The sequence below is a fragment of the Symsagittifera roscoffensis genome, chromosome 4 (assembly GCF_963678635.1).
Source record: "Symsagittifera roscoffensis chromosome 4, txSymRosc1.1, whole genome shotgun sequence".
Classification (NCBI taxonomy): Eukaryota; Metazoa; Xenacoelomorpha; order Acoela; family Convolutidae; genus Symsagittifera; species Symsagittifera roscoffensis.
In genome coordinates, this window is record NC_087065.1 from 55184451 (window position 1) to 55199172 (window position 14722).

Consider the following 14722-nt stretch of genomic DNA (forward strand, 5'->3'; position numbering starts at 1 on the left):
GTGACTGGTCAAATCCTGCCAGTTTCCGAGATATGAGGATTCTTATAGGTTTTGACGGCTTTTGTTTGCTTGCTTGTTTTGACCCTACAGGCGTGCAGTATGTTTGGCTACTGTTTATAAGTCGAGTTTTTTTTTCGTTTCGAAGTTGATGAAAGTAGGGCAGTGTTGTATGAAGGTCGTGATGATCTTCTTGTTTTTTAAAGAAAAATTTTTAATTTTTTTTTCGCGTTGAAATGTGATTTGATTTTTCACTGTTTCACTAATCATTGTTTTGAGTTCAGTTCATTTTCTTTGTAAAAGAATTGCAGACTCCGCCATGGAACAGCAAAAGTGTAAAGTTTGGGAAAACATGAATAATTTTTATTCTTTCGTAATTTTAAATGCGGGCTTCGCCATCGCTCTGTTTAAGATTTCAACATATTTTCTTGCATGTTTAACGAAAGAATTTGTCGCACGCTTAAACTATGTCAGGAATTGCAATTCTTTTTATTGTTCCAGTTTATGAATGCTTGACCAATTGTAAGGCCCAACTGTTGAGCTGTAACTATACCAGTGGGTATGGGGAATGAGGGCAAGGCAGAAGGTTAGTAGGGTAGTCCAAGGGGTCGTATTCAGTCATCCATCCTTCCATACATTCAGCCTGCGTTTCATTCATCCAGCCTGCCACCCATCCATTCGGCCTGCCACTCACTCATCCATCCATCTATTTTCTAACTATCTATACTTTTTATAACGGGTGTTTTAAATTATCCTTGTTTGAGAAATCACTATTTTGACATAATAATGCCAATATGTTGTGCAGCGTTCAAAAATTTTAAGTCGACATTTTAAAATGTGTTCAATTTGGTCTTTTTATCCCCACCAGCTATGGATTTCAATTTTCCACGAGCATCGTACATTTTCAACGTGCATAAAAATTTCACGATTTTCTCAGGGATTGTGAATTTGGCCCAAAAATTTGAATGATCAAATCCTTTTAGCTTACGAGATATGATAATTTCTTTGATTTTCCTTAGCTTCCAAATGGCTTACATATAAAATTGTAAAGAAAACTTGAATCTACGAGCCCCATGATGGGGCGCTGTCAAGGTTTATGCAGGGGTTGCGAGTTTTGCCTACAAATAGGACTGCTCAAATCGCTCCGGAATATGACGGTTTTTAGGTTTTCAAAAACTTTCAATTAACTTTTTATTTTGAAGAAATTTGGAAAAAATGGTTTTCTTTTACCGCTATTACGGGTTGCTTTCATATTACTGCTGCTGTGGCTTCCAAATATGACTTTCAAACAGTTTTGGCTTAAAAAATGTGACGTTTTTTCGTGATTTTTGAAAATTTAAGGCTCTATGGGGCGATGTTGAAGGACTTTCAAAGATACAAGTCAAATTTTTTTCTGTATGCGAGGTTTGACGTTTTTTCTCAGTTTTTTGAAAGACTCAAAAAAATCAAAACTTGAAATTTCAGTCCGCTGGTAAGATGATGTGACACTCACAGCTATTGCACAGCTTGCCTTTAATTGTGCGTGATCAATATTTTTTTCGATTTTTCTGAATATACAACGTTTTTCATGATTTAAATTTTTATTCGAATTTTTGGATATAACAAAATTTTAAACTATCAACCCTATCAACTCGCATGAATTAAAAATCTGGTCTCCTATAGTTCTTACCCATGCTATAAGCAAGGGTTTTGCAATCGGGTACTAGACTCGCTCGTGGACTCCTTCATCTCCTTGTCCTGGTTGTAAATCAAATCCTCTTCTTCTCTGTTGCAAAAAATAGGCATGTTATAAGTTTCTTAGTGTTTTAAATATTTCAGCTTTTCGAATGTTTATAAAGGCTTAGTGACCTCCTACTGAGCCGTTCAATTAAATAAATGGTTTTTATGTGCGTGTGTGTGTTTTGAGGTAGAGGTTAACCTGAAATTTTTTGTTTGTTTCAAACTTTGTTGGAAACTTTTTTTTCAGATTTTTAATCATTTTTTGGCTTAATATGTTTCGACATGTTTTACACCACCTCTGCGGTTTTTCGTTCCGCCATTTGCTAAGCAAAAAGTTTTCTGTGTGTGTGTGTTTTGAAGGAGCGGGAAAATTTAAAATTTTCTATTAGTTTCAACTTTTTTTGAAGCTTTTTTCAGCTTGAAAATTTTCTGCGCAGATATTTTTGGGCATTGTTACTGCTTGGTAAATTTTATTTCGATGCTAATTTTGTATTTTTTTGTCTCGGTATGTTTTTTCTCAAATGCATCTCTATACTTTTTGATAGATCCTTTTGCATGCATAATTATAAAATTTCGATATTTTTGTTTTTTGGTTGATGGTTTTTCGGCTTTATTTTTGTCGATTAAGCTCTCGCTTTAGTCTCCTAAATGTGTACACCTCCTTGCCTTCAGTACACAGTGCATATTTGAACTTGGTGGATAGTATATGGGCAGTACATGATTTTTATCAATTTAATTTAGTTGAATTATTTAGGTTTAATATCAGCTTATTGGCTGCCGGCTTTTGTTCCGTCGGCTTACATACATTTATCTTGTTTCCTACAATTTTCCAATTTTGTTTCTGAAATATACAGGACCCGTGCGCCTCATTTTTAAATTCGTAAATTCAACACCATTGGAACCTCTTAAAAATATTTCGTTTTTCTAGATCTTTTTTTTTCAAATGTAACATCTTTGGAAATCCTTTTTACTAGTTCTTGTGCACGGGCTGTTTTAACCCTGTGTTTGTTGTATTGCAAGTAGTACGAAGCTCAGTTTCGTCTCTGTGTTGAGATATGATTTTTGTACGTTTTTCAAAACATTTAGGAAATCTTATTTCAAGAAAGTTTCTCAAATTTCAAGTTCTCCACCCTAAGCTTGGTGATATCACGGTACTCCCAAAAGTTTTTTTCGTGACCTCCAAATCTAACTGGTGAAATCTATTTAGTTTCCCAGATGTGAAGTTTTTTCAGAAAACTGTCTGCTTGCATCAGGGCGAAGGCTTGATTATTCCGACTGCCACTTAATTGGATGCAGCCGGTTTTGATTGAAAAAGATTGTTTTCAATTTTCTGACATCGTTCTCATCGAAATTCTAAGTACAAAGTAACTGATTCTGCCGCTTCTATCAATTGTCCCAAATTGGCAATTTTCAAACCTTTTTAAAATTTTGCTGTAAGAAAAATGTCGGTTTCGTTTGAAGGCGTCATTTCAGTCAAAGAATGTTACTTTAAAAATAAAAAAAGCACACGAGCACAAATATTCGAGAATTTTCTTCGACTGACGCACCGAACAAGTTTCAAGGTAGACTTTTTGAGGGCGGGCAGTGGAAGTTTTTTGAAACTATGATGGGCCGACCTAAACTTTCTCAAAGCGGGAATTTGAAAGAATGACCTAACTGATTTTCCGAGATCTCGTAAATATTTTTCGCTTGTACTATCTTACAAAAATTTTCTGTGCCAAAGTCTTTATAGAACCTTTTTGCCAGGTTTTTGCTACGAGCATTCCTCGTAGAACTAGTGTACTTTCGCACATCAGAGATGTCGCTTGGAAAAATTTAGCCTTGCCCGACCACAAGTGAATGTAAATTGATTGCAAAAAGGGAGGGGACATCACTTTGAGTGGTCAGGAATTTGGAATCTGTAAGGATTCGTTACTAGATACTAATTTTACATATGCTTAACCAGTAGCGGATTTAGCGGGACAGGGGTTCAACCCTTACTCAGGGATTCGACCCCTGCCGACCCAATGTGCTTCTTCTTGTTCGTTTATGTAGAAACGTTACACTGTGATGTGCGAAATGGGGCTTAGGAAATGAGACGACAAGCAAATTAGACGACCAGAAAATAACAGAATTTAGAAGATAACTTGCGTGCAAATTGCGTGAAATTTGTTAACAGGCTTAAATTAACTTTTGGCTGAGTATACACTGGTTGTCCAGCCACAAATCAGGTTATTATAACCACAGTTGTACAATTTATGCCTTTCGAAAATGTAAAATCGTTTTTCGATTTAATGTTTCAAAATTAACTAACAATCAACATTTTGACCAGATCTGTGATCATGTACCTTTTTTGTTTTTGGGTAAATTCATTCTAAAGAAAAAGTTTTGTTGGCCCAGTTTTCATCCTCAAATTTGACAAAGAGTTATTATCGAAGGTCCGTTTTTTATAGTCATCTAAATTGCTTGTCGTCTCAATTCCTGGGCCCCGTGCAAAACATTAATTAGATCAACCTGTGGTTTCTTTGGTTTTGCGGTCCTAAAGGAAACAGATGCTCTCAGAAAAGAGACACGTAGATTTTCTGCCAAAAACATTATTTGAACGTATTTTTTTTATATTTCCGTGATACAGCCTGTATTAAAAAACAACTAGCTAAATTATAAAACAACATTTTTCAGGAAAGTGGCAGCTCACAAACTGGAAAGAAATATCAAGTTTTTCTTCTAAAAAATCGGAAACTTTTTTTTCATCTGAAAGACTAAAAAACTAATTAATCTTTAATTTTTCTGATAGTAAAATTGAATAAAGATAGCTAGTTGCTGTGCAGAAAGCACAGAATGTTTCGACCATTTTCATAAAAATTTACCAAAAAAGTATAGTTTTTTCATATTAGATATTAGTGTCGTTTTTAGGCTTGGTGTGAGAAAATGATCGGAACAAAAGCTTGAAATTTAACAAAATTTGACAAGCATAGTAAAATAGACAAATTTGTCAACAGTTTTTGTCGGTGCAAGACAAAAAAAACGAAAAAAATATGAAAAATTCTAAAAAATTAAAACTTTTTGACCGATTTCTTTCACAAATGGAGCTTTGCAAACTCTGCTTACGGCTTGAATGGAATTTTCACGCTTTTTTTTACCAAAAATTAGACCAAAAATTGAAAAAACGCACCCGCTTTTTCTCAACACTTGAGCAAATTGTTTTGAAATTTTTGGTGTTATTACAAATACTACTAAAAAAAGTTTTCAAATGACCTACCACTCGACGCAGACCACTGATCATTTTTGGTACCTGCTTTTGGGTGAAAAAAAAGAAAATAAATAGAGCCTACCCAAATATAAAGCTCCTCAACATTTCCAATTGCTGGAACGATTACTACTGATGACTAAACTCTTGTCTACAACTTTTCCTTGTAGTTTCACTATTGGTTACCTCAAATCTTATCAATGGATACGTGTATCTTTCTTTGTGAATTAAGTGTTTGTATTTTTGGAAATACGTTTATTTAAAGAATCACTGTCCACACTTGGAGTCAAGACTTTTCAAGTTTTGCCGCGTCCGAATCAGACTTTAAATCTCCAATAGCTTAACAAAATTTATTGACATGTGTTGCAAAAATTTGACCGGGTCCGAACGCAGAACAAAAATGCATAGCCGCAACCAGACCTTAAAGCTCCAAACAGTAAATATGAAATCGTGAGCTGTTCGCAAAAGTCGGGTCATACTAATGTTTGCTTTGGTAAGTCTGGGCTTAAAATATCATTCACAAATTTTTTTCAAACAAGAGTGTCTGCTGTTTCGAGGAAGTTTTTTTGACAATTCAAACATAATTTCCTGGAGTAATTTTTGAATTGATTGATAAAACACATTCCTTTCAATTGAAATTTAAAAAATTGTTAACAATTTTGGAGCGTTTGTAAACAAAATTTTGTTTGTTCTTTGAAGCATTTTCTTTCAGCTTCTGCTCTCTAGTTTTTGTCAAAACAAAAACGTCAATTTAGTTGCAGATTTTGAAATATGTTATTAAAATTTTTTTTTCGGTCTGTTCATCAAAAACAATGCTGTATAGTTTTTTTGCAACGGAGTTTTGAAAACTTTCCTAATAGCCCTTTTGGTCTCAATTTTATTTCGAGAATGCTCTTCAAGTTACGGGTGCGATTATGCTAGTACTGATGTAGATGAGACAGTGCACAGCAATTTTTATGAAAACAGCGTTTGTTTGTTTTCGTTTTTAGGCAGAAATGTGGTTAGTTTTTAGGCAGAAATTTCGTCTTTCCCTTGAAAAACGTGGATTCATAAATTAAATTTGCTCATTTTGCTATCGGCGTTTAATGAGAGTTTTGCGTGACTAATCACGACTGTGTCCTTCTTATCACTTCTGAGAGAGTTTCATTGTGACCTACCACTCGACCAAGTCCAATGATGGTTTTTGGTACCTGTTTTTGCTTGGAAAACAAAAGAAAAATAACTAAAGCTCTTCCGAATATAAAGCTCCTGCGAAATTTAATTTTCCTAACAATTACTTCTGATGACTAAACTCTTGGGTCATAACTTGTGCTCGTAGTTTCATCATATTTTACCTCTAAATCATATCAATTATACGTGGATCTTTCTATGTATAATAGGCTGTTGTACCTTCGGAATTACATTCTTGTTGATAAATCAGTGTCTAAATTTTAGGTGTAGACTTTTCAAGCTTTGCGGCGTCCGAAGCAGACTTTAATTTATAAATAAAATTAAGATGAAAATTTGAACTGGCTTGCATAAGTTTGGTCATTCAAAGTTCCCTTGGAAAAACTGGGCATAAAATGTCTTACACGCGTGCAAAAATGTAGGTATTGGTGTTAATTAGACTAAGTGGACAACAAGTTGAAGCAAACACCGTTTTGTTTTCTTTTCTAAGCAGAAATGTGGTTATTTATTAGGAAGAAAATTCGGACTTGCTTTTAGAAAACTGGATTCATAAAATAAAGTTGCTTATTTTGCTGGCGGCATTTAATGAGAGTTTAAGCGTGACTAACCATTACGTGTCCTCCTAATCACTACTGAAAGAGCTTTAATATGACGTACCACTCGAATTAGTCCAATGATGGTTTTTGGTACCTGTTTTTGCTTGGAAAACAAAAAATAATAACTAGAGCCCACCCGAAGATAAAGATCCTCCGAGTTTAAAATAGTCGGAGCAATTACTACTGATGACTAAACTCTTGGGTTACAATTTGTGCTCAAACTTTCGTTATAATTTTCCTCAAAACCATATCAATAGTTACGTGGATCTTTCTATGTATATTAGGAAGTTTGTGTCTTTGGAATTATATTCTTTTTAGATAATTAGTGCCCGCATTTTGAGTGTGGACTTTTCAGTTTTAGACGCGTCCAAACCAGACTTTAAATCTCCAAAGACTTAACAAAATGTGTCGACAAGTGTTGCAAACGTTTGGTCAAACCTAAGTTTGCTTGGGAAAACCTGGGCATAAATTATCATACATGGGTGCAAATATGTAGGTAATGGTGGTTAGTGAGACTTAGTGGACAGCAAGTTGAAGAAAACACCGTTTTGTTTTCTTTGTTAAGCGGAAACATGGTTTTTTATTAGGGAGAAAAATTCGACAACTTAAATTTTAATTTAATTTATGAAGAACCTGGATTCATAAATTAAATTTGCTCATTTTGCTAGCGGTGTTTAATGAGAGTTTTAGCGTGACTAATCACTACTGTGTCCTTCTAATCACTACTGAAAGAGCTTTACTATGACGTACCACTCGAAACAGTCCAATGATGATTTTTAGTACCTGTTTTTGCTTGGAAAACAAAAGAAAAATAACTAACGCCCACCCGAAGAAAAAATTTCTTCTAGTTTCCAGTTGTCGGAATAATTACTACTGATGATTAAACTCTTGGTTTTATCAAAAAAATCGATTGAAGATTTTCAGTTTTGGTATTCAAAAATTATGCTGCTTTCGAGTTCTTAAAAAACAATTAAATGTAATTTTTTCCAACAGATTTTGAAAATTTTGTTTCTATTCAATTTTGGATTCAAATGACACTTTTTTGCGAATGCTCTTCAATTTACGAGTGCGAACATGTAAATAATGGTGCTAGTGAGACTTAGTGGACAACAAGTTGATGAAAATTTCGTTTTACTTTCCTTTTTAAGCAGAAATGTGGTTATTTTATAGGGAGAAAATTCGTCTTTCCCTTGAAAAACCTGAGTTCAAAAATAAATCTGCTAATTTTGCTAGCGCCGATTAATGAGAGTTTTAACGTGACTAATCACTACTTATCCTTCTAATCACCAATGAAAGAGCTTTAATATGACGTGACTTACCACTCGAGCCAGTCCAATGATGATTTTTGGTACCTGTTTTTGCTTGGAAAACAAAAAACATAACTAAAGCCCACCCCAAGGTAAGGTTCCTCCAAGTTTTAATTTGTCGGAACAATTACTACTGATGACTAAACTCTTGGATTACAACTTGTGCTCGAAGTTTCACTATAATTTACCTCAAAACCATATCAATGGTTACGTGGATCTTTTTATGTTTATTAGGAAGTTCGTGACTTTGGAATTATATTCTTTTAAGATAATCAGTGCCCGCATTTTGATTCTAGACTTTTCAATTTTGCAGCGTCCTAACCAGACTTTCAAGCTCCAAAAACTTAATAAGTTTTGTCGACATGTGTTGCAAACATTTGGTCAAACCGAAGTTTGCTTGGGAAAACCTGGGCATAAAATATCATACATGGGTGCGAAAATGTAGGTAATGGTGGTTAGTGAGACTTAGTGGACAACAAGTTGAAGAAAACACCGTTTTGTTTTCTTTGTTAAGCGGAAACATGGTTTTTTATTAGGGAGAAAAATTCGACAACTTTAATTTTAATTTAATTTATGAAAAACCTGGATTCATAAATTAAATTTGCTCATTTTGCTAGCGGTGTATAATGAGAGTTTTAGCGTGACTAATCACTACTGTGTCCTTCTAATCACTACTGAAAGAGTTTTAATATGACGTACCACTCGAAATAGTCCAATGATGATTTTTAGTACCTGTTTTTGCTTGGAAAACAAAAGAAAAATAACTAACGCCCACCCGAAGAAAAAATTTCTCCTAGTTTCCAGTTGTCGGAACAATTACTACTGATGATTAAACTCTCGGTTTTATCAAAAAGATCATTTGAAAATTTTCAGTTTTGGTATTCAAAAATTATACTGATTGAAAATTTTGTTTCTATTCAATTTTGGACTCAAAGGACACTTTTTGCGAATGCCCTTCAATTTACGAGTGCGAACATGTAGATAATGGTGCTAGTGAGACTTAGTGGACAACAAGTTGATGAAAATTTTGTTTTATTTTCCTTTTTAAGCAGAAATGTGGTTATTTTATAGGGAGAAAATTCGTCTTTCCCTCGAAAAACCTAGATTCAAAAATAAATCTGATAATTTTGCTAGCGGCGATTAATGAGAGTCTTAACGTGACTAATCACTTTTTTATCCTTCTAATCACTAATGAAAGAGCCCTAATATGACATGACTTACCACTCGAGCCAGTCCAATGATGATTTTTGGTACCTGTTTTTGCATGGAAAACAAAAAAAAATAACTAAAGCCCACCCCAAGGTAAGGTTCCTCCAAATTTTAATTTGTCGGAACAATTACTACTGTTGACTAAACTCTTGGATTACAACTTGTGCTCGAAGTTTCACTATAATTTACCTCAAAACCATATCAATGGTTATGTGGATCTTTTTATGTTTATTAGGAAGTTCGTGACTTTGGAATTATATTCTTTTAAGATAATCAGTGCCCGCAATTTGATTCTAGACTTTTCAATTTTGCAGCGTCCTAACCAGACTTTCAATCTCCAAAAAATTAATAAGTTTTGTCTACATGTGTTGCAAACATTTGGTCAAACCGAAGTTTGCTTGGGAAAACCTGGGCATAAAATATCATACATAGGTGCGAAAATGTAGGTAATGATGAAAGTGAGACTTAGTGGACAACAAGTTGAGGAAAACAACGTTTTGTTTTTCTTTTTAAGTAGAAATGTGGTTATTTAATTAGGGGAAGCTTCGACTTTTCCTATAGAAAACTGGATTCACAAAAAAATTGCTTTTTTTGCTAGCAGCGATTAATGACAGTTTTACTAGGACTAATCTCTACTCTATCCTTCTAGTCACTACTGAAAGAGCTTTAAAATGACGTCCCACTCGAGGCAGTTCAATTATGATTTTACTTGGAAAACAAAAGACAAATAACTAAAGCCCACCCCAAGGTAAAGTTCTTCCAAATTTTAATTTGTCGGAACAATTACTACTGATGATTAGACTCTTGTGTTACAACTTGTGCTCGTAGCTTCACAATATTTTACCTCTAAATCATTTCAATGGATACATGTGTTTTTCTATGTATAATAGACTGTTGTACCTTCGGAATTACTTTCTTATCAAATTCTTATTTTTTTGGTCTGTAGTTCATCCTTGAAAAACCTGGATTCATAAATTAAATTTGCTTATTTTGCTGGCGACATTTAATGAGAGTCTTAGCATGACTAATCACTACGTATCCTCCTAATTACTACTGAAAGAGCTTCAATATGACGTACCACTCGAAACAGTCCAATGATGGTTCTTGGTACCTGTTTTTGCTTGGAAAACAAAAGAAAAATAACCAAAGCCCACCCGAAGATAAAAATCCTCCAAGTTTAAACTTGTCGGAACAATTTTTACTGATGACTAAACTCTTGGATTACAACTTGTGCTCGAAGTTTCACTATGATTTATCTCAAAACCATATCAATAGTTACGTGGATCTTTCTATGTATATTAGGAAGTTTGTGTCTTTGAAATTCTATTCTTTTTAGATAATCAGTGCCCGCATTTTGAGTTTGGACTTTTCAGTTTTAGACGCGTCCAAACTAGAATTTAAATCTCCAAAGACTTAACAATTTGGCCGGGTCCGAACGCAGAACAAAAATGCATAGCCGCAACTAGACCTTAAAGCTCCAAACAGTAAAGATAAAATCGTGAGCTGTTCGCAAAAGTCGGGTCATACTAATGTTTGCTTTGGTAAGTCTGGGCTTAAAATATAATTCACAATTTTTTTCAAACAAGAGTGTCTGCTGTTTTGAGGAAGTTTTTTTTGACAATTCAAACATAGTTTGCTGGAGTAATTTTTGAATTGATTGATAAAACACATTTCTTTCAATTGAAATTTAAAAAATTGTTAACAATTTTGGAGCGTTTGTAAACAAATTTTTGTTTGTTCTTTGAAGCATTTTCTTTCAGTTTCTGTTCTCTAGTTTTTGTCAAAACAAAAAAGTCAATTTAGTTGCAGATTTTGAAATTTGTTATTGAAAAAAATTTTCGGTCTGTAGTTCATCAAAAACAATGCTGTATAGTTTTTTTGCAACAGAGTTTTGAAAACTTTCTTACTAGCCTTTTTGGTCTCATAGGAAACTTATTTCGAGAAAGCTCTTCAAGTTACGGGTGCGATTATGCTAGTACTGATGTAGATGAGACAGTGCACAGCAATTTTTATGAAAACAGCGTTTGTTTGTTTTCGTCTTTAGGCAAAAATGTGGTTGGTTTTTAGGCAGAAGTCTTTCCCTTGAAAAACCTGGATTCATAAATTAAATTTGCTCATTTTGCTATCGGCGTTTAATGAAAGTTTTTGCGTGACTAATCACGACTGTGTCCTTCTTATTACTTCTGAGAGAGTTTCATTGTGACCTACCACTCGACCCAGTCCAATGATTGTTTTTGGTACCTGTTTTTGCTTGGAAAACAAAAGAAAAATAACTAAAGCTCTTCCGAATATAAAGCTCCTGCGAATTTAATTTTCCTAAGAAGTACTACTGATGTTTAAACTCTTGGGTCACAACTTGTGCTCGTAGTTTCATTATAATTTACCTCTAAATCATATCAACTTTGAATGACCAAACTTATGCAAGCCAGTTCAAATGTTTAAGTTCCCTTGGGAAAACCTGGGCATAAAATCCGTTTTGTTTTCTTTTCTAAGCAGAAATGTGGTTATTTATTAGGAAGAAAAATCGGCCTTGCTGTTAGAAAACTGGAATCATAAAATAAAGTTGCTTATTTTGCTGGCGGCATTTAATGAGAGTTTTAGCGTGACTAACCATTACGTGTCCTCCTAATCACTACTGAAAGAGCTTTAATATGACGTACCACTCGAAACAGTCCAATGATTGTTTTTTTTACCTGTTTTTGCTTGGAAAACAAAAAAAATAACTAGAGCCCACCCGAAGATAAATATCCTCCGAGTTTAAAATGGTCGGAACAATTACCACTGATGACTAAACTCTTGCATTACAACTTGTGCTCGAAATTTCACTATAATTTACCTCAAAACCATATCAATGCTTACGTGGATCTTTTTATTTTTATTAGGAAGTTCGTGACTTTGGAATTATTTTTTTTAGATAATCAGTGCCCGCATTTTGATTCTAGACTTTTCAATTTTTGCAACGTCCTAACCAGACTTTCAATCTCCAAAAACTTAACAAGTTTTGTCGACATGTGTTGTAAAAATTTGGTCAAACCGAAGTTTGCTTGGGAAAACCTTGGCATAAAATATCATACATGGGTGCGAAAATGTAGGTAATGATGTAAGTGAGACTTAGTGGACAAAAATTTGAAAAATAAAACACCTTTTGTTTTTCTTTTTAAGTAGAAATGTGGTTATTTATTTAGGGGGAAACTTCGCATTTTCCTTTAGACAACTGGATTCACAAAATAAAGTTGCTTTTTTTGCTAGCAGCGATTAATGGTAGTTTTAGTAGGACTAATCACTACTGTATCCTTCTAGTCACTACTGAAAGAGCTTTAATATGACGTCCCACTCGAGCCAGTCCAATGATGTTTTTTGTTACCTGTTTTTGCTTGGTAATCGTCTTTATCTTTAGAAAACTGGATTCACAAAATTAAATTGCTTTTTTTTGCTTTGCATTGATTAATGAGAGTATTAGCGTGACTAATCACTACTGTAACCTTCTAATCACTACTGAAAGAACTTGAATATGCCGGCCGTACCACTCGAGCCAGTCCAATGATGATTTTTGGTACCTTCTTTTTGGCTTGGAAAACAAAAGAAAAATAACTAAAGCCCACCCCAAGGTAAAGTTACTCCAAGTTTTAATTTGTCAGAACAATTACTACTGATGACTAGACTCTTGTGTTACAACATGTGCTCGTAGTTTCATAATATTTTACTTCTAAACCATATCAATGGTTACGTGGATCTTTCTATGTATATTAGGAACTTTGTGTCTTCGGAATTATCTTCTTTTTAGATAATCATTTTGAGTCTAGCCTTTTCAGTTTTTGACGCGTCCAAACGTGGACAAAAACTTAACAAATTTTGTCGACATGTGTTGCAAACATTTGGTCAAACCGAAGTTTGCTTGGGAAAACCTGGGCATAAAATAACATACATGGGTGCGAAAATGTAGATAATGATGTAAGTGAGACTTAGTGGACAACAATTTGAAGAAAACAGCGTTTTGTTTTTCTTTTTAAGTAGAAATGTGGTTATTTATTTAGGGGAAACTTCGCCTCTTCCTTTAGAAAAATGGATTCTCAAAATAAAATTGCTTTTTTTGCTAGCAGCGGTTAATGAGAATTTTAGTAGGACTAATCACTACTGTATCCGTCTAGTCACTACTGAAAGAGCTTTAATATGACATCCCTTTCGAGCCAGTCCAATGGTGATTTTTGGTACCTGTTTTTGCTTGGAAAACAAAAGAAAAATAACTAAAGCCCACCCCAAGGTAAAGTTGTACCAAATTTTAATTTGTCGGAACAATTACTACTGATGACTAGACTCTTGTGTTACAACTTGTGCTCGTAGCTTCACAATATTGTACCTCTAAATCGTATCAATGGATACATGGATCTTTCTATGTATAATAGGCTGTTGTACCTTGGGAATTACTTTCGTAATAAATAATCAGTGTCTAAATTTCAGGTGTTGACTTTTCAAGTTTTGCGGCGTCCGAACCAAACTTTAATTTTCAAATGAAAGAAGATAAATTTTTGAACTGACTTGCATAAGTTTGGTCATTCAAAGATCCCTTGGGAAAATCTAGTCATAAATCATCTCATACAGATGCGAAAATGTAGGTAATGGTGTTATTGAGACTTAGTGGACAACAAGTTAAAGAAAACACCATTTTATTTTCTTTTCTCAGCAGAAACGCGGTGATTTGTTATGGAGAAAATTTGTCTTTTCCTATAGAAATTTTGTTTAACAAAATAAAATTGTTTTTTTTGCTAGCAGCGATTAATGGGAGTTTTAGCGTGACTAATCACTACTGTATCCTTCTATTCACTACTGAAAGAACTTGAATATGACGTACCACTCGAGCCAATCCAATGATGATTTTTGGTACCTTTTTTACTTGGAAAACAAAAGAAAAATAACTAAAGCCCACCCATGGTAAAGTTCTTCCAAATTTTAATTTGTCGGAACAATTACTACTGATGACTAGACTCTTGTGTTACAACTTGTGCTCGTAGCTTCACAATATTTTACCTCTTAATCAAATCAATGGATACATGGATCTTTTTATGTATAATAGGCTGTTGTACCTTCGGAATTACTTTCTTATTAAATAATCAGTGTCTAAATTTTAGGTGTAGACCTTTCGATTTTTGCGGCATCCGAACGAGATTTTAATTTTCAAATGAAAGAAGATAAAATTTTGAACTGGCTTGCATAAGTTTGATCATTCAAAGATCCCTTGGGAAAACCTAGGCATAAAACATCTCACACGGTGCGAAAATGTAGGTAATGGTATTATTGAGACTTGGTTGACAACAAGTTAAAGAAAACACCATTTCGTTTTTTTCTAAGCAGAAACGTTGTTATTTATTAGCAGCAATTAATGAGAGTTTTAGCATGACTAATCACTACTGTAACCTTCTAATCACTACTGAAAGAGCTTCAATATGACGTACCACTCGAAACAGTCCAATGATGGTTCTTGGTACCTGTTTTTGCATGGAAAA